This window comes from Ctenopharyngodon idella, chromosome 4 (assembly GCF_019924925.1).
Source record: "Ctenopharyngodon idella isolate HZGC_01 chromosome 4, HZGC01, whole genome shotgun sequence".
Classification (NCBI taxonomy): Eukaryota; Metazoa; Chordata; class Actinopteri; order Cypriniformes; family Xenocyprididae; genus Ctenopharyngodon; species Ctenopharyngodon idella.
This window is the reverse complement of record NC_067223.1, coordinates 14,896,819-14,916,111: the sequence shown is the minus strand read 5'-3', so window position 1 is coordinate 14,916,111 and position 19,293 is coordinate 14,896,819. Positions and strand designations below refer to the sequence as shown.

The window sequence follows — 19,293 nt, the reverse complement described above, 5'->3', positions numbered from 1 at the left end:
CAATGACGTCACAGTATGTGATGTAAAAAGAACAGATAAATCGATTATTTTAACAGATTCATTGAGTCGAATTGTTTGAAGGAACCGAATCCCACAAATGAATCAGACTTTCAATCTAGAAGTGAATCGGACTCATAATTCGGCTCAATGAACCGTTCCAAATAACCGTTACTGAGGTCAGTCACCTTTTATGTAATCGCATAGCCGTGAATATCTTGTTGTGGCAGTTACTGATGTAAATATTAAATATGTTACGTCCATATCACTGGAAAGTTGACGCAACACGAGATTAGTTGAAATAGGAGTTTATCCATCGACTCTAATAACCGACAGCGGCAGGGAATCGCGCGCAGAATACAATACAAAAACATGGAAGCTGCCGTTGACGCCAGAACTGGATCTAAAACCGTCAGTTGAAACACGACGTCTATCCCCGTCTATGTAAGTTACCGAAAACAAACACACATTTATGTTCAGTTTAAAGTAATTACAGCACTCAAGATGCGGTTGTGAGTCCTGAATAATAACCGAACTGTGTATGAACGTAACACCGTAATAAACGCCCAAATACCGCTGCCGTGTGAACGTTCGTGAAAACAAACAAAACATTGTTAAACGCATACATAACGCTTTTATTTTATGTTAGTGCACTTTTATATAAATAATTATATTAATATTACTTCTTGAGCACAAAATAATAACCGTCCTTTAAAGGGATAGTTCACCCAAAAACTTCCATATTTTCCCCAAAACTATGAAAGTTTGGTCCCTTCTCATATTCTTCAAAATATCTTCTTTTGTGTCCAGCGGGAGAAAGAAACTCATACAGGTTTGGAACAACTTGAGGGTGAGTAAATGATGATTTTCATTTTTGGGTGAACTATCCCTTTAAGAACATTCCTTTAATGTAATATTTCAGACGTATTTGAAGTACTATGAAACATTCTAGCTGAAAGACATAAAATGTTGTCCGCTTGAACAGCTAACTTTAAATCTCCTGTCGTAACACTTGACTTTGGCCCTTGTGTCTGTTATGGGTGAGTGATCTCTTGAACAGAGAGGCCTTTCTCTCCTTCTCTCTCTCCTCCAGCCTGCACCTGTTCCCATTCACCCTGGAGCCAGTCACACCAGTCTTCATTAGCACAGCTGCTGCCGCCCCTCAGCCCACAAGACAGGAAGTCAGATTAGATACGGAATGTCACCTTGCCCATATCAAGCGCTGGCTACCAGAATAAGACACATGACACATGATCATGCTGGTGATTTACATCAATGAGTGAGTAAACACTGCAGAAAATGCAGTCTTATCTAGGAGTAAATACTGTCTTCATTTAGAGGAATATGCCTCTATTAAAAATGTTGGTCGGCTTTTATGTATAATGCATTATAAAGGCATTGTAATGCATTATTTCCATAAAAACACATTATATATTCTCTCAGGGGAGTCAGTTTGTTCAGTATTGCTCTCTCTGAGAGTCTCTTTCAAAGTTTTGAGTCATTTTAAGTTTCTTATTTTCTGCATGTTCAAAATTCAAAGCTCTTGATTTGCTTGCTCAGGATTTCTTGTCAGCAGAAGTGAGTTTAAGTGCTTCCTTGTGTGCCTTTAGTATCAGTGTTTTCACACACCCACACAGCCCAGGTGTTGCTTACTTCACGAGTCCGTCGTATTTCACAAGCTCAAGGTCACTGATAAGATGGCGCCGGAAAGTCTCAGTAGCCGAAGAAAATCAACTGTGTCTCTTCCCAAACGATACATGCACAACAATCCGGAATAATTTTCTCATCTGTCCATTTTTTAGACTGAAATAACCAACTAAGCACATTATTGGACGGACGGAGTTTCAGCTCTGAAATGAGGCGAGAGCGCTTGACATTTCAGAATATTACTCATGTTCAGTTTCTCTCTGCCTATAAGGTTTCTGGGTAATTAAATAACTCCCAAACATACCCATTCAAATTATCTTTTGACATTTAAATCAGCCGAGGTTTCGCCCCAGTACCGCCCAACTGATTTGAATAACAGACCAAAGAAAACCTGCCAGGCGGCTGTCCTGTACGTTAGTGTGCGTTAAAGTGGTATATCGATAACCTGAAGAAAGTTTTGCATGCACAACAGGGTTCCCACACTCATACTGAATATTTTTTCAGCTATAATGATTTTAGTTGTTTGGCAAGACTGCCTTTTGCTTTTGATGGCAGCAACAGCAATACAATAAAAGACACCAATGGTCAATAAATAATCACGCAAAGCGTTGCTACACTCTAAAAAATAATGTGTTGGCTCTACAAAAGAAATTAACGCAACAGTTTGCGTACATTTTTTTATGACAATTTTGAGTGAATTTACGTTCAACCAACAAGCTTTATTGAGTTAGAGGAGCTTAAAGGGTTAGTTCACCCAAAAATAAAATTTCTGTCATTAATTACTCACCCTTATGTCATTCCAAACCCCTAAGACCTTTGTTCATCTTCTTAACACAAAATAAGATAGTGTTTACCTTCATAGCTGGCGTTTGGATGTAAACACGGAAGCGCTGCACTGCGTTCACTACATCAACAGCGTAGGAGACTGACATAGAAGAGAAGAAATTGTTGAATAAAGTCGTTATTTTTGTTTTGTTTTTGCTTATAAAAAGTATTCTCGTCACTTCATAACATTAAGGTTAAACCACTGTAGTCATGTGGACTATTTTAAAGATGTATTTAATGCCTTTCTGGACCTCAAAAGGTGCTATGTGTGGTTCAGAAACCTTCGGATTTCATCAAAAATATCTTAATTTGTGTTCTGAAGATGAATGAAGGTCTTACAGGTTTGGGACGACAGGAGGGTGAGTAATTAATGACAGGAATTTCATTTTTGGGTGAACTAACCCTTTAAGAATTTGTAGCATAAACACATTTTTAAGTTGATTACTCAAAAAAATTAAGTTGCTCCAACAACCAGAGTTGTAGCCCTGGAACAAATTAAACTTATCTATTTCAATTCAAATAAACATTTATTTAACATTTTACTTATTTAACATGTATATTTAATAAACAAATAAGACATTACTTGTCACTGGCATTAGCACAGTCATTGCTTATAGAGTCAATAGACCCATTTGGAGCAGACGTCACAGTTACGTCACTTGCAGCTGTGCGTGCATAGTGGTTGCAAAAAAATAGTGGTAGCAAGTGGAGGAAAATGTGCAAAATCCACAGAATAAGAGAAAAATGTTTTGTTGTGCCTATGGATGTCGGAATCAGAATGCAAAAAATATAATCTTCATTTTTATAGAATACCGTCGTTGAAGACGTGCTTTGAAGCTAAACGGAGACGTTTATGTTGCAAGTCACAGACTGGGCTGATGAAACCTGCGATGATTAGTCTACTATTAAAGCATGAATTTGATGTAAACAGCAAGTCTACATAATATTCACATATGCAGTTCATAGGGGACATACGTACATAGCAGGTACAGCATGAAATAATATTTAAACCTATTACATAGATAACTTTTAAACATAGCCTATAACATTTTTATTTCACAATTCTGACTTTTTTTCTTGCATTTGCGTGTTTATATCTCCCAGTCTGGACTTTATAACTCACATTTGTGAGTTTATTTCACAATCCTGAGGGGGAAAAAGTCAGAATTGCGGGATATAAACTCGCAATTCTGAGGAAAAAAGACAGAAAAACAAGTATATCTCACAGTTCTGTTTTTCCTTCTAAGAAATGTGAGATATAAACTTGGATTTGCGAGAAAAAAAGTCAGAATTGTGAGATATAAACTTAAAATAAATTTTTTTATTCTTTTATTCCGTGACTTCCAAAGACTGCTACTGTAGAACTGTCATTTTCTGTAACCAGGTAGGCTCCGCCCACAAAAAAACCATCATCGCTGTTTGCAAACACCAAATTGGTATATACCTTTATGGTGTTTACCTTCATGTATCTACTCTTCAGCACAATGGTAACCACAAAAACTTCAACATTACAGAAACTCAAACATAACAGCATTAAACACTATTCTCCTTATCCAGTCCTATGCAAAGCATGCTGGGAACTAGAAATCCACTGCCTAATTTCTGAAGTTATCAAGACTAGAAAGTTGCTACAACCTAATTAAAAAAAAAAAAAAGCCAATTAATGCAGATATTTGAGTTTAAATTACAGTTGATATAAAGTTGATGTAGTGATCAACAGAATTCTACAAATTAATGTTTGCAACTTAAAAGGTTTAATTAATACAATAAATTAGAATTTTTAACTTGCAATCATGCATTTATTTAAGTTGTGGTAACAGGTCCCCTGAATTACTTTTTAGAGTGTGTATGGTTGCAAAGTTGTTTATATTGCACTTTATGCAATGTAAAACAATCAGCAAAATAACTGTTAATGTTGCAAAATTCATCAATTATGAAACCACTTCAATTTCAACTGTTCAACGTTGTTCAAAACTTCAGTTTAGTTCGAAGTTGACTCAGTTCAGTGTATGAAACTAATTTGATTCAGCTGTATAGCAGCTCTACAGAAGACAAATGTTTAATGTTGATTCAATTCAGTTCAGTGACAATGTCAATGTTGCAAAGTTCATCAAATATGAAACTAATTCAATTTCAGCTATAAAGCAGCTCTACTGAAGACAATAGTGTCAATATTCAGTTCAAGATTTGTTCTCATCCGGTAGTGTCAGTGCAGCCAAAAGATGGTGGTTTTAATGTGTCAATATGTGTTTCCTAACATATTCTGGGTCGTTGGTCGTGGTTTCTTACTGGCTGAAGTCTATGGATATACTAACCAAGTCAAAAGTGCATGAATGAAATACATTTTGATAGTGTTTCTCAAGGAATGAGTGCGATTACTTAGATGTGTGGAGGTCATTGGTTTTGTGAGTCATTTGGGAGATGAGCGGTTGTTTATACAGGAGTCTAATACTGTTTTGAATGAGGTGTGTGTGACCTCAGCGGGACGGTCCCACCCTTTCCTCCCACTCATAACCGCCACCTCTTGAACACCGGCCGCTGGATATGATAATTGTTCTTTCATTGCTTTGTACCTCTCAGCCCTCAGAGGATAATGTATATTCATCTGTGTGTTCATAAAGACCAACAGCAATCCCTTACAATAAAAAAAAAATTGTTTTAAAGTCATCCTTTATGACTTGTTTTCCAGTAAAAATATCTAAAAATTCTTAAAACAACAAAATTATGTGATATGCAACAATGGATAAAATATTAAGACTTGAATATATAGTCTATAAGTGAAAAATATCTTGCAAAATACACTTTTTAAAAAGATGTGAATAAAACAAGTCTTAATATCTTATGGAGTGTTGCTTCTTAACTAAATCGATCTTGTTTTGAGTATTTTTTTAGATATTTTAACTGAAAAATTAGACAAAAAAATACTTGTTGATAATATGATTTTTTTTTTTTTTTTTTTTTTATGAACATGGATGAATATACTTCCACTAGGATGAACTATCCCTTTAAAAGTCATGTGAAACATCTTAATTCAATCTGCGCTTAAGGGGAGACATCAATAGGAATCATGTGCTTTTTGTTGAGGGTCAGATGACCTCAGATCATCTGAAGATAACGCTGCTCTGTCATAAGCGTTCATTGCTGATTGATTTCACGCTGTTAGATCTGTGTTTAAATAAGCATTCAGATACGAGTGAATATACTGTGGAAATGGTCATAAAGCTGACTCACTGCTGGTTCTGCAGGAGAACCGTGTTTGTTTTGAAGGTGTGAGCCGTCTGACTGTGAGGAAGTGACTCCAACGGAATGTTACGAGACTGTGACTCTGTTCCAAACCGCAGTGAGCAGCCTAAATAGATAGCATCACTCCCAATGTGAAGACTGTTCTGACCGGTCAGGGCATTTAAGGAGGTCATCATCTAGGAATTAAACAGGACAGATGTGACAATTTGTCATGAACTTGTACTGTGCCAAGAAGGGTCAGAGCAGTATGCTTAAAATTATGGAGGACATACTAAGTACTAGATTATTATACATTTGTTGAATTAAGTCTAGGTTGTATCCATTTCTGCAATCCTTCATTTAAACAAAATTGGCTAATTTACTTATTTTACGGATATTAATGACATATATTTCTCAAGTATATGTTTAATACATTTCAGTTTTGCCATCTTTCCATGAATTGTATTAGTAATAATTAAGAAAATACATCTTTTGTATTTGTTCAGAGGGGGTGTACTCATTTATGCTGTGCACTGTATTGTTGTCTACAGGTCTTCAACCCTGCTCCTGAAAGCCCACTGCCCTTCAAAGTTTATATCCAGCCTACTTCAGCTTGTGATTTTCAAGCAGTCCTGAAGACCTTGATTAGCAGGTGTGTTTGATTAGTGTTGGAGCTGCAGGACAGTGTTGAAGACCTCTGCTCTACACTTTGAGTTCTGTGTAGATTAAGTAGCATTAGGACATAAATGTAATTGCATTTCATGTGTTAGAGATTCATAAAAAGGGCCTCCTGCTGCAGTTAGCTCATATATGGCAGCCAGACAGCTCACTAGTGTTTGGAACAGCTGTTTAGTTTCCCATCAAAAATAGTCACACTGTGAAATACAGTAAACTGGCAGTACCGTCACAACCGGCCCGTTGCCGGAGGAGAAACTCTCTCAGACACACCACATGCTGCCAATCAGGGATCAAAGCGCAGGAAGTGGATTAGAGGGGCGGTGAGGGTGGCGTCCTCGTGCATGCTGGGAGATTAGAGGGCATGATGTGCCTCAGCCAAGAGCCCTTAAAAAACTTCAACACTTCCAGCTGCAAACACATAGTCTCGTGTTCCTAAGGACAGTTAGATCATTCACACCCCGCTCGAACCAAACATCCAGCCACCTCAGAGCACCAACATGCCAACACGTGACACTAAAAATGACTTTGTAAACAAGTATTTTTGTCTTGGTTTACAGTAAAATATCTAAATATTGTTAAATACATTTACTTGAGAAGCAAAATGACAAGATATGAAGTCTTTTTTTCTGAAAAGTTAATCAAAATTAAGATTTTGCTAACATTCCCATTTAGTTATGGGAAAGTTATTTCTGAATGTTCTCTGAACGTCTAAAACATTTTAAATGTTTTAAAAACGTTTTTTTCTTGGTTATGCGAACGTTAAGGAAACATTCAGTTTTGCAAACATTATGGGAATGTTACTTTTGAATATTCTCTGAACATTCTGAAACATGTAGCAACATTTAAAAAGTGTTAGATGAACGTCCAACTAAAACGTTGCAGGAAAAAACGTTCCATGAACGAAGTATAAATAATGTTTTTGTGCTAACGTTTTGAGAACATTATTAAAAACTAGATAACTTTGAACGAACGTTCTATTAACACTACGTTTGTTCATAACTTTGAGAGAACCTTGCCACAACGTTCTGAGAACGTTCCCTATTAGCTGGGATTATGCTTAAAATAATAAAACTAATTTTCCCTTTGAATAATTTTTTATCTGGCTTTAAGCATACTTAAAGTAACTTACTTAATTTAGATTTTTTAGAACACAATACTTAATACCTTAAGTGACTTTGCTTCTCAAGTAAATGTATTTTGATTTAAGAATGTACTGTAAAACAAATCTAAAATACTAAGAAAACATTTTTTTGCAGTGTGGTTTAGACAGAGATTCACTGCGAAACAGAAAGACAGTACATGCATGCTCTCAATATCACAGTGTCCTGGTAGAGAGTGTGTGTTTCTGAAGAACTGGCAGTGAAGTTCACACACTCACACACACACTTTCAGCACCTGCTGTCAGACGTGCTGAGCCGAGAGGAGATTTGTGGCTCTTCTCAGCACACTCTCAGGCGCCATTCAATCACAGAGAGAGACGCCCCATCAGCACCAGCAATAAACTCACTTCTGCTCCTACACCTTTCACACAGTTGTTTCTTTCACTTGTTGTTCTTACTCACAGATAATGTTGCCACTATACTAAGGCCAGAAAGCATACTTTATGCAAGTACACAAACACGTGTGCAAGTCGGACATACTTTTTGTAATTGTATGGAGTATGTTTAGGGTCTAACACTCTTTATTTAAGATTTATTTTTGCCTATTTTTGCCTTCATTATGATAGGATAGTATACAGTGGACAGGAAGCAAGGTGGGAGAAAGAGAGGGGGACGGGATCGGGAAATAACCACTAGACTCGGGTTGCCCGAAGTGCAACAGCGCTATATGTCGGCGCTGCCCACGAGGCTATCGGTGTCGACATTTCATTAGCTTTAACAGGGATGGAATGGAATACTGTACTGCATTCTGTGTAGTATATAATGTATATGAAAGAGTATGCAATATGCAATGACAAACATTTCTAACAGTAGAATGCAATCTCTTTATGCATGTTTAATTCAGCAAGTGGCATGTAGTTATCTTGTTATTGTATTGCTTATACTATAATGATGGTGAAATAGAGAAATGTACACTTATTAATCCCCAAAGAAGTGCAGAATTTTGTTGTTATATAAATATATATATATATATATATATACACACACACACACACACACACACATATATATATATATATATATATATATTTATATATATAAACACACACACAGTATATAATGTTTTTTTTCAGGTAAGTTAAAAAATACTATAGGAAAATAATGTGGAGTATGCAATGACAAACATTTCATAAGGCAGTATGCAAAATTTTTTGCCATTCATGCACATTTAATTAATTCAGCAAATTTCTTAAAATCCAACTTTATTCACAAATGTCTGGTTAAATAATGAACAGCTGAGATAAACAGATAATTTGCAAGAACTTTCAAGTCAGAAAATGAAGCTGTGTGACTGATTTTTTTTGGGTTGTTCTCATGTCATATCTTTTATTTTTGAAGTTCAGTTTTATGTTCATATTTTCATGGTTTATTTAGTTTCTAGTCCAACTAGTGAAAGTCTAGTTTCAAGTCTAAGATCTATGTTCTGGATTCTTCTTTGAAAAAAAAAAAAAAAAAAAAAATCTGCACTTGGGCTCAATCCTCAACAGTCTCCACAGTGTTATAGATGCATCAGGCTCTCAGTACAGTGTGTGTGTAATATCACAGTGTTTCCTCTCACATCAACTATTGTTTCCTGTTTGTCTTTGCTCTTCTTTTTCACTCCATCTTTTTCCTTGTACTTTTCCACAGACTGCCGTTTCTATGGAAACAAAGACCGAGAAGCCGGTCTGAGTTTGATGGAGCGCTGTCAGACAGCGAGGGGGAGGTCGGATCGTGTGTGTGTGCGAGTGTGTGGCCCAGAGGGATCCTGAGGATTGTGCTCTATAGAAACAGTAAAACTCCAGAAGAAGCCGTGCTTCATCAAGCCGGTTCTCCTTTAGCACCTACATCTTGCTCACAACCTCCTAAGGTAGGTTTCAGTTTTATCCAGGGGTCGCAGAATCTGAGAATCCTCCAGAAAACACCTGAACCCATATAGCAAATCTCTTAAATGTTTCTCCTCGACTGCTGTCAGATTAAATGTAGATGTTTCTCCTGAGCAAAAAAAACTCCAGAAATTTCATATCTCCTTAAAAGCTTGAAAAGAGATCTTAAATAAATCGCATTCAGATCGATTAGGTCCTGTAGTCAGAGATCTAAATATCTCAACAACAAAAAATTCTGTGTGTTCTGTCTACATTTTCATGTGTGAATCTCATAAAGAAACGTCCTGAAGCATGCAAATAAAGCAAAATGTTGTTTTATACTCTAATACAATTTAAAATGTTTTTTAATTAATTTTATTTTACAATTTTTTTTATAAAATATTATATTTAAAATTCAATATATATATATATATATATATATTCACTGATTTTTTTATATGAAAAATTTTATATAATTTAAAAAAAAAATTATATTATTTTAACCCTTTTCAAAACAATAAATTTTGCAATTTTATTTAATATGTTTGAAAAAAATATATTATTTAATTTTTTGCATTACAATGAAAATTTTGTAGGAAAATGTCATGAAAAATTAATGAATGGTTCTAAAAATTGTCTAAAATTTTTATTTATGAACAATGTGATTTGTTTATTTCTAGCATTATGATTTTAGCATGTTCCTACCAGTTTGTATGAGATTCACTCCTTATGTCAACACAATTTGTGTCAAGGAGCCTAAAGAATATTCTGTGAAAGTTAAATGAAAAATGAGAGCTCTATTATATTTCTTGAGCTACGAAAAAGCAACATCTGAGCAGTAAAATGTCCTTCTGAAATACATTTTCATAGTAAGAGGGCAGATAATAGAGGAGCCTAAAGCCACAGAGCACCAATACCAGGAACGGTCCATGAGACCGATTGTGTTAAAGAACAATAATTACGTTACAGAAACGTCCATTTATCATCCACTTCCTCTTCAGCGTTAATAGACTGGAGTATCTGTTGGGCCCGAGGCACGTGTACCACATGTTTTCTGTGTTTAAATGACATTCAGCCCACAGCTGCTGTACGGTGGATCAGCTGGATTGTAAACTCATAAACTGCAGACATCAGACGCCTTCAGAAGTTTCATCTTCACACACTCTTTTTTTAACTATGGCTCAGTTTTATATATAGTCCCACTGCTCTAATAGATCAGCTAACAACTGTAAATGAAGCAAAGATGCACGTTAACACTCATTTATTTGATTTATAAAACATTTGCTCTCTATACATATCCTAAACAAACAGACTTTGAGATGTTAGTCTGATAATGGTCGTATTTTCTTAGGTGATAATGCTGGTAGTTTTTGATTCATTTTTTCTTTGAGGATTCATGAAAACATTGGGTGATGAGAACATGTCATTTCTTTGTTCATTTGTCTTACCAGACACGCAGACAACTCACTTTATTAGACAATAGATGTAATTTGTCACACGTTTTCTGGAAGTGAAGAGACAATCAGAGCACATAATGAGAAAACAGACAGTATGACATCAGTTTCTGAAGTAAAACCTTGCATCCAGAAAGCAAATTAAAGTTCTTGCATTGATGAGCTGTCTGTTTTGAATGTGCGATTTGTTGTATTCTTTATTTTTGCTTCTGCTGAGTGATAAATGAGTGTTGTTTGCAGCTGTGTTTTAGTCCGAGTGTAAGATGAAGAAGGTAATTATCACTCCTTTGTGTGAGTTGTCTCCGCAGGTGAGACGGAGGAGGCGCAGTGGGAGCATCTTTCAGTGCTCAGAGAGTGGAGAACACATGGATGCTTTACAGACTTTTGGCACATACTGGCTTCCTGTTTCTGATTCGGTGCCAGGAAAACCTTCTCAAACCACCAACTGCTGGATTTGTTTGGTTACTACTAGGTTTTTGTATTTTCTGAAGAAACAAGTGTGCCGTTTGCCCATGCAAAACTTGCTGCCATTATGCTAGCTCTGAGTGGTTGCTAGGGTGTTCTAAGTCATTCTTGGTTGTTTTGGGTGGTTGCTAGAATGTTTGGTTGTTGCTATGGTGTTATAAGTGGTTGCTAGGGTGTTCTAAATGGTTGCTACTGTGTTCTAAGTTTTTCTTGAGTGTTTGGTGGTTTGGTGTTCTGTGTTCTATGGTGTTTTGGGTGGTTGTTGTAGTGTTTGATTGTTGCTCTGGTGTTCTTCTAAGTGGTTGCTAGGGGCTTCTAAGTGGTTGCTAGGGTGTTCTTGAGTATTTTGGGTGGTGATTAGAGTGTTTGATTGTTGTTAAGTGGTTGCTAGGGTGTTCTAAGTCGTTCTTGAGTGTTTAGGGTGGTTGTTAAAGTGTTGATTGTTGCTAGGGTGTTCTAAGTGGTTGGTAGGGTGGTCTATGTTGTTCTAGGGTGTTTTGGGTGGTTGGTAATTGTTGCTAGGGTGTTTTGGGTGGTTGTTAAAGTGTTTGATTGTTGCTAGGGTGTTCTAAGTGGTTGGTAGGGCGGTCTATGTTGTTTGATGGCGTTTTGGGTGGTTGATAGTATGTCTGATTGTTGCTATCTGGTTGCTAGGGTGTTCTAAGTCGTTCTTGAGTGTTTTGGGTGGTTGTTAAAGTGTTTGTTTGTTGCTAGGGTGTTCTAAGTGGTTGGTAGGGTGGTCTATATTGTTCTATGGCGTTTTGGGGCGTTGTTGTAGTGTTTGATTGTTGCTAGGGTGTTCTAAGTGGTTGGTAGGGTGGTCTATGTTGTTCTATGGCATTTTGGGGCATTGTTGTAGTGTTTGTTGCTAAGGTGTTCTAAGTGGTTGCTAGTGTGGTCTATGTTGTTCTAGGGTGTTTTGGGTGGTTGTTAATTGTTGCTAGGGTGTTTTAAGTGGTTGGTAGGGTGGTCTATGTTGTTCTATGGCGTTTTGGGGGTTGTTGTAGTGTTTGATTGTTGCTAGGGTGTTCTAAGTGGTTGGTAGGGTGGTCTATGTTGTTCTAGGGTGTTTTGGGTGGTTGTTAATTGTTGCTAGGGTGTTTTAAGTGGTTGGTAGGGTGGTCTTTGTTGTTTTATGGCGTTTTGGGTGGTTGATAGAATGTCTGATTGTTGCTAACTGGTTGCTAGGGTGTTCTAAGTCGTTCTTGAGTGTTTTAGGTGGTTGTTAAAGTGTTTGATTGTTGCTAGGGTGTTCTAGGTTGTTCTTGAGTGTTTTGGGTGGTTGTTATAGTGTTTGATTGTTGCTAGGGTTGTCCTAAGTGGTTGCTAGGGTGGTCTATGTTGTTCTAGAGTGTTTTAGATTGTTGCTAGGGTGATTAGGTGATTGCTAGGGTGTTCTAACTAGTCAAAAGTCAATGGAGCCACCTCAAGTCTCTGTGATGTTATGGTCTGTAGATATGGCGGAGCAGAGAGTAGTGTGTTGGATCTCTAGGGATGTTCTGGTGAAGTGAGCTGGAAGACGCTTGTTGTGTCTTAATGCAGGAGGGCTGGTGAATCTCTCAGTTCATGTCTGTTCTTCCACAGGGCCCAGAGGAATAACGCCTGTCCATATAACCCTCCCCATGCTCTCCTGTCTCTGTATGATGCATTTTTAACAGAGTTTGCAGCTCAGTGAAGTATCTAAGATGTTTTATCCATCGCTGCCAGCATGGAATGAAGAAACAGCACAGTATTTCGTTCCAGCGATGAAATTTTTAATTAATCAAAATTTTTCCCAGTTCTTATTTTATTTGAGTATCATTTGATTATCTTTGCAAATTTTTGAGATTGTGGAGATGTCTTCTGAAACTCTAGAGATTATACATACATACTTTTTAAATAGTAGGCAGAATGGCATATACTGTACAGTAAGTCTGTGTTCTCCATGTGTCTCCTGCAGCATCTTCAGCATTATCATCAGGCTGAACGGATGAAGCCGTATTGAACGTGACATTCAATACCTCCTGCTGTAGTATGTGCAGCATCCTCTCTGCAGGTATTCCATGCATACAAAAACAGTATACATACTCCATACTGGAAGAATAGTATGCAATTTTGAGCATAGCAGTTGTCTTCTTTGCATCACACTTCATTCTTGTCATCTTCGATTCATTTTTTCCTGTTGTGTGGCCAGCGTTAAACTCGGTTATGGAGGCGTGTGACCTTTCCCGCTCAACATGATTGATATTTTATGCTGTGCGTTTGAAGGATGCTGGGAAAATGAAATATCCTCTAGAGATCTGACACCTGTCAGAATCTTTCCTGATATTAGTTATATGCAATTATTTAATCTGCATGCAATTAAAGCCTCTGGGTGATGAATGACGTGGAATAATTTATGAACCCATTGTTTCAGCGATGCGTGATGACTGGCGATTAGACGGGGTTTATCTGGCCAGCGGTGAGAGAATGTAAACGTGCTCATTTAATATTCATGAGCTCAGATGAGGATCTGTTAAATACACATGGAGATATTAGTATCTCGATTTCCACAACATTCCTCGACATGCCGAACAATGCTTATTCTGAGTTTTTGTTTTGATTCTTAACCCTGCCGTCGTCTCCGATTAGTTCTCGTTAACTAGTGGCTAATGAACCTCCATTCTTCTTCTCATAGATGCTTTATCTTCAGCGTGTTTGAACCAGCTGAATAATTGAGATTTACAAATTGGCTGTTTGCATTGTCTCCACATGCAACAATTAATTGTTTGTCTGCTGGCTGGAGACAAGACGAGACGGCCTGTGTGTTTTTGTGTCTGGTGTTGTTGTGTGAGCTGCTGGCTGTAGATTTTATTGGAAAAAGCGAGAGCCATTCAACAGATCTTCAAGGTCAAGACTGCAGGATATTATTGTGTGTGCGTGTGTGTTTACAAACACAGTTCTGTTTCTCCCCCTTCTGCGTTTCTGGCCAGAGGATTTAATGCTGTTTACACTGCCTTTATGTCTCATTTAAGCATCATTTTTGTCTCAGATGTTTCAGCAGCTCAGATCATTTGGTCTTTTGAGAATTTGGTGAGAAATCTCAGACTTTTGATTGCAGACTTTTAACTGGGAGGGATTTGATTGGATTGCGAAAATTGTCCGTTACTTCCAGAACGGAGCTAAAAATTGTATTGTTATTTTAAATTTTTTTAATTATTTATTTAAAAAATGTAATTATTTTTTTTTTGTTTTATTTGTTTTGTTTTGTTGAAAATTTTATGCACCCCTGGTGATAATCAAGTTATTATATTTTCAGAAATTATGATGACATAAAAAATAACATGCACTGATGAATGTTTCACAATAAGACCAGGAAAATGTAGTAAGAAAGTACATTTTGATTTCACATTTGCTCTCCATCTCCTTGCTAACAAAGAGAAACAAGTAAGATATTAGCGAGAGCTCATTTGTGATTTACCCAGACAGATGCTCTCTTGTGCTGCAGTATCTGGTGGACATCTGACTCTCTTCTGGACGCTGGCCGTCTCCTCTTTTGTTACTCTGAGGTCACAATGACACTTTTATCACTCTGAATTTTCTTTCTTTCTCTCACAAAAGCGAGGCGAACCATTCCGGATGGATGGAGAACAGTGATACATCCGCTTTCCTGTCCAAGATCATTCATTGTTCAGTGTTCAGTACAGTAATTCATACAATATCTGAGTGTCGTTCAATAGATAAGCAGGATACAATTTATTCCAATTGTCCACTCTAAACATTCTACTAAGTCTCATTAGATTATTAGTAGATTGATAGGATTAGGGTTAGTAGAATAAGTCGACATTGCAAAGTTACTTATAATCAGTAGAATGTCTGTTGAAGAGCATCAAAATAAAGTGTTATATATATGAAGCAGACAGTCTACTAATACTCTAATGACTGTTAGTTGAACAGTTACTTAGTTGGTAGAATGTCTAAAGTGGACTATCAAAATAAAGTGCTAACGATAAGCAAATATCGAAGCAGTAAGAACATGTTTTTGCAGTGCAATTATTCCCTAATTTGCTTTTATACTCTGACATCTCCAATGCATGACGTCCACGCGTATGGAAGCACGTGGTCACAATAGAGCCTTGTTCTCGATGCCTCGGGGTAAAAGAGTTTATCACAGTGGACTGTTACATCCCTCCATGTCCGTCTCAGTGGCACACGGCTAACAAACACTACACTATGTGTACTGTAGTCCTGTGCCACTTTAACTCTTATAGAGGGATAGCGAATTATCTGAAGGCTGACTGCACCTGGCCTCTGCTCTGAAGTTTTTTGGGATGGAATCGGGTCATATGGTCGTCATCGGAGGCCTTGAGACACAGGCTGTCAAATCTGAAACAGTGCCCATGTCACATGGCGAGCTGAGTGCTAACCGCAGCGCTAAGCACACAGAGCTAAATGACGGCCATTATCAGCAGGGCATCACAGGTTGGGCTGGAACGGCCCTCGTGGCCATGAGCCATAATATAACGCAGCATACAGTGACCCGTCAACATAGAAAAGAGGCCAGTCAATAAATCAAACCCAGAGAAGAGACTGTTCAGTAGGGAAAACTGCCATACTGCATACTGAGCATGACATACAGACAAAAATATATATTGTGGCCACAAAATAAGAATTCATTCCCACAATTTATTAATTTGTTCCCTCGCTTTAGTAAATCATGGCCACGTTGCACTAATTCATTCCCTCGTTTTGTTCACCCAAAAATGAAAATTCTGTCCAAACCCGTAAGACTTTCGTTCATTTTCGAAATACAAATGAAGATATTTTAAATGAAATCTGAGAGATTTCTGTCCGTCCATTAATAGTCCACGCAACTACCACTTTGATAATTCAAAAAGTTCATAAAGAGATCGTAAAACGAATTCATAGTCCAAAATGCTTTATATATGATGAACAGATTTAATTTAAGCTTTTATTCACATATAAATGAACCATCCGCAAGACCCAATGAGGTTCATTCTCGTGTGTTACGCAGCACGTTTGAGCTTCCACAAGAACCAATGAGGTTTGTTCTCACGCATCAAGCAAGTACGGTTGAGCTTCTGTTTATGTTCGCTGATTAATGTTTATATGTGAATAAAAGCCTAAATTAAATCTGTTCATCATATGAAGCTATCAAGTCTCATTATCAACTTAATAGCATAGACACTCCAATTGCTAGTATCGTGGTGGTAAATAAGCACCACTCACATTTGACTTAGAAATTCACATTTCAGTTGTAACGTGATTTGGACTGGGTGTCGATCGGTTGGCATTCAGATGTCCTCTTCTCTAAATCTTCTGAACAAATGCCACCTGCAGTGGGACATAAAGTCGATGACAAGATACAGTCTGAACCATAGGCGCCAACACACACACACATACACACACACACACACACACACACACACACACACACACACACACACACACACACACACACACACACACACACACACAAACAACCATAGGCGCCATATCACACACACACACACACACACACACACACACACACACACACACACACACACAAAAAGACGCAATTATTATTCACCACTGTTTCCATGAGCCAAAAATAACTGGGCTAAGTTTTCATTCACGTACACAACAAATGCATGAAATCATTATAACATTCTCATTACTCATTATTATATTTGGTGTTAGTATTTTCAAAATTCTATGGTGCTTTTGATGAATTTATTACACAAAAGTTAATCCTGTCTCACAAAGGGACTGCATGATCATTGGTTTACTAAATAAAATAGGGCTAAAATACCTATATACAGTATCTCACAAAAGTGAGTACACCCCTCACATTTCACCAACCATTTTAGTATCTTCTCAAGCGACAATACTATAGAAATGAAAATTGTATATACTTTAGAGTAGTCAATGTGCTGCTTGCATAGTAGTACAGATTTACTGTCCTCTTAAAATAACTCAACATACAGCCATTATTGTCTAAGTAACTGGCAACAAAAGTGAGTACACCCTAAGTGAACATGTCAAAACTGTCCAAAGTGTCAATATTTTGTGTGAGCACCATTGTTATTTAGCACTGCCTTAATCCTCCTGGGCATGGAATTCACCAGAGCTGCACAGGTTGTTGCTGGGATCCTCTTCCACTCCTCCATAATGACATCACGGAGCTGCTGGATGTTAGACACATGGCGCTTCTCTACCTTCCGCTTGAGGATGCCCCACAGGTGCTCAATAGGGTTCAGGTCTGGAGACATACTTGGCCACTCCATCACTTTCACCTTCCCCTTCCTCAGCAAGGCAGTTGTCGTCTTGGCGGTGTGTTTGGGGTCATTATCATGTTGGAAAACTGCCATTCGGCCCAGTTTCTGAAGGGATGGCATCATGTTCTGCTTCAGAATGTCACAGTACATGTTGGAATCCATATTTCCCTCATTGAAGCGCAGCTCCCCAGTCCCAGCAGCACTCATGCAGCCCCAGACTATGATGCTACCACCACCATGCTTGACTTGGTACTCTTCATCAGGGCGTCGCCACACATGCTGGACACCATCTGAGTCAGACAAGTTTATCTTAGTCTCATCAGACCACAGGACATGGTTCCAGTAATTCATGCTCTTGGACAGGTTGTCTTCAGCAAACTGTTTGCTGGCTTTCTTGTGAGCCAGCTTCTGAAGAGGCTTCCTTCTGGGACGATGGTCATGCAAACCGACTTCTTGCAGTGTGCGGCGTATGGTCTGAGCACTGACAAGCTGACCTCCTGCTTCTGCGACCTCTAAAGCAATGCTGGCAGCACTCATGCATCTGTTTTTGAAGTCAGCTTCTGCACCTGATGCACAGCACGAGGACTCAACTTCTTTGATCGACCCTTGCGAGGCCTGTTCCGTGTGGAGCCTGTCTTGGAAATCCACTGTATGACCCTGGCCACTGTGCTGTAACTCAGTTTCATGGTGTTATCGATCTTCTTATAGCCTAGGCCATCTTTGTGGAGAGCAACAATTCTAATTCTCAAATCCTCAGAGAGTTCTTTGTGATAAGGTGCCATGTTGAACATCCAGTGATCAATATGAGAGGATTGTACTCAAAGCACCAAATTTTAACTGCTCTAATACAAGATACGCAAATTTGTATGGTCCTGTCAAGCAGACAAAAACATGAACATAATGAATAGGACATGTGGCTTTGCATGGTTAAACGACATACAGCTGTTATCACTTAGGGTGTACTCACTTTTGTTGCCAGCTATTTTGACAATAATGGCTGTATACTGAGTTATTTTCAGAGGACAGTAAATCTATACTGCTATACAAGCAGCACATTGTCTACTTTAAAATATATCCAAGTTTCATTTCTCTAGTATTGTCCCTTGAGAAGATATACCAAAATGGTTGCTGAAATGTGAGGGGTGTACTCACTTTTGTGAGATACTGTACAATAAGCACTTAACTTAAATAACTATTAAATAATATAACTAGAGAACTGGCTGACTAAAATCAGCTTGAAAATGGTGTCTCATGAAACAAAGATTACTAATCCATCCGCAATTTCTTGACAAGTTAAACTGTTATTTCATAACTCAGTCGTGGAAGTCTGGTCTTCTGGAAACATTAAATAGCCTAATTAAAGATAATTCTAGAGAAAAACCACGTTGAGATTCGTGACAGTACAAAGTTTAAGCGCGTCCAGTGCGAAAGTCAAATAAATCCACGTTCGAGCAGAAGAGAGATTCGTGCTCGCGAATTACATGGATGCGCTCTCTACAATTATCAATAAAATAACGCCATAGAAACTGCCCCAATGAACTATAAAAACGAAAAGAAATCAGTGTCTGAAAGCTGCAATCGATTTTTATTGGTTAAAATGAAAGGAGAATATCTCATGTTTTTCCTTGGGTGTTCAACCATTTCCATGGGTGCTCGAGCACCTATGGGATCGGCGCCTATGGTCTGAACTACAATAGTGATGATTAATCTCTAAATACAGCAGGGATGCAGTGAACCACTTCAAATCTACAGGTCTTTTGTT

The 19,293-nt window shown here is 37.9% G+C and overlaps 1 long non-coding RNA gene across 2 annotated transcripts in view; it reads left to right on the top strand.

The window, feature by feature from the left end:
* LOC127511550 (uncharacterized) overlaps nt 1-19,293 on the top strand; it is a 49,421-nt gene continuing 30,128 nt past the window's right edge. Inside the window, exons 1-5 of one of the 2 annotated variants that reach the window (XR_007930061.1) lie at nt 1-441; nt 1,091-1,276; nt 6,243-6,343; nt 9,159-9,378; nt 13,232-13,327. This is a non-coding gene — a long non-coding RNA (uncharacterized LOC127511550). The remainder of the gene's footprint in view (nt 442-1,090; nt 1,277-6,242; nt 6,344-9,158; nt 9,379-13,231; nt 13,328-19,293) is intronic. The other variant, XR_007930062.1, reaches the window with a different exon arrangement.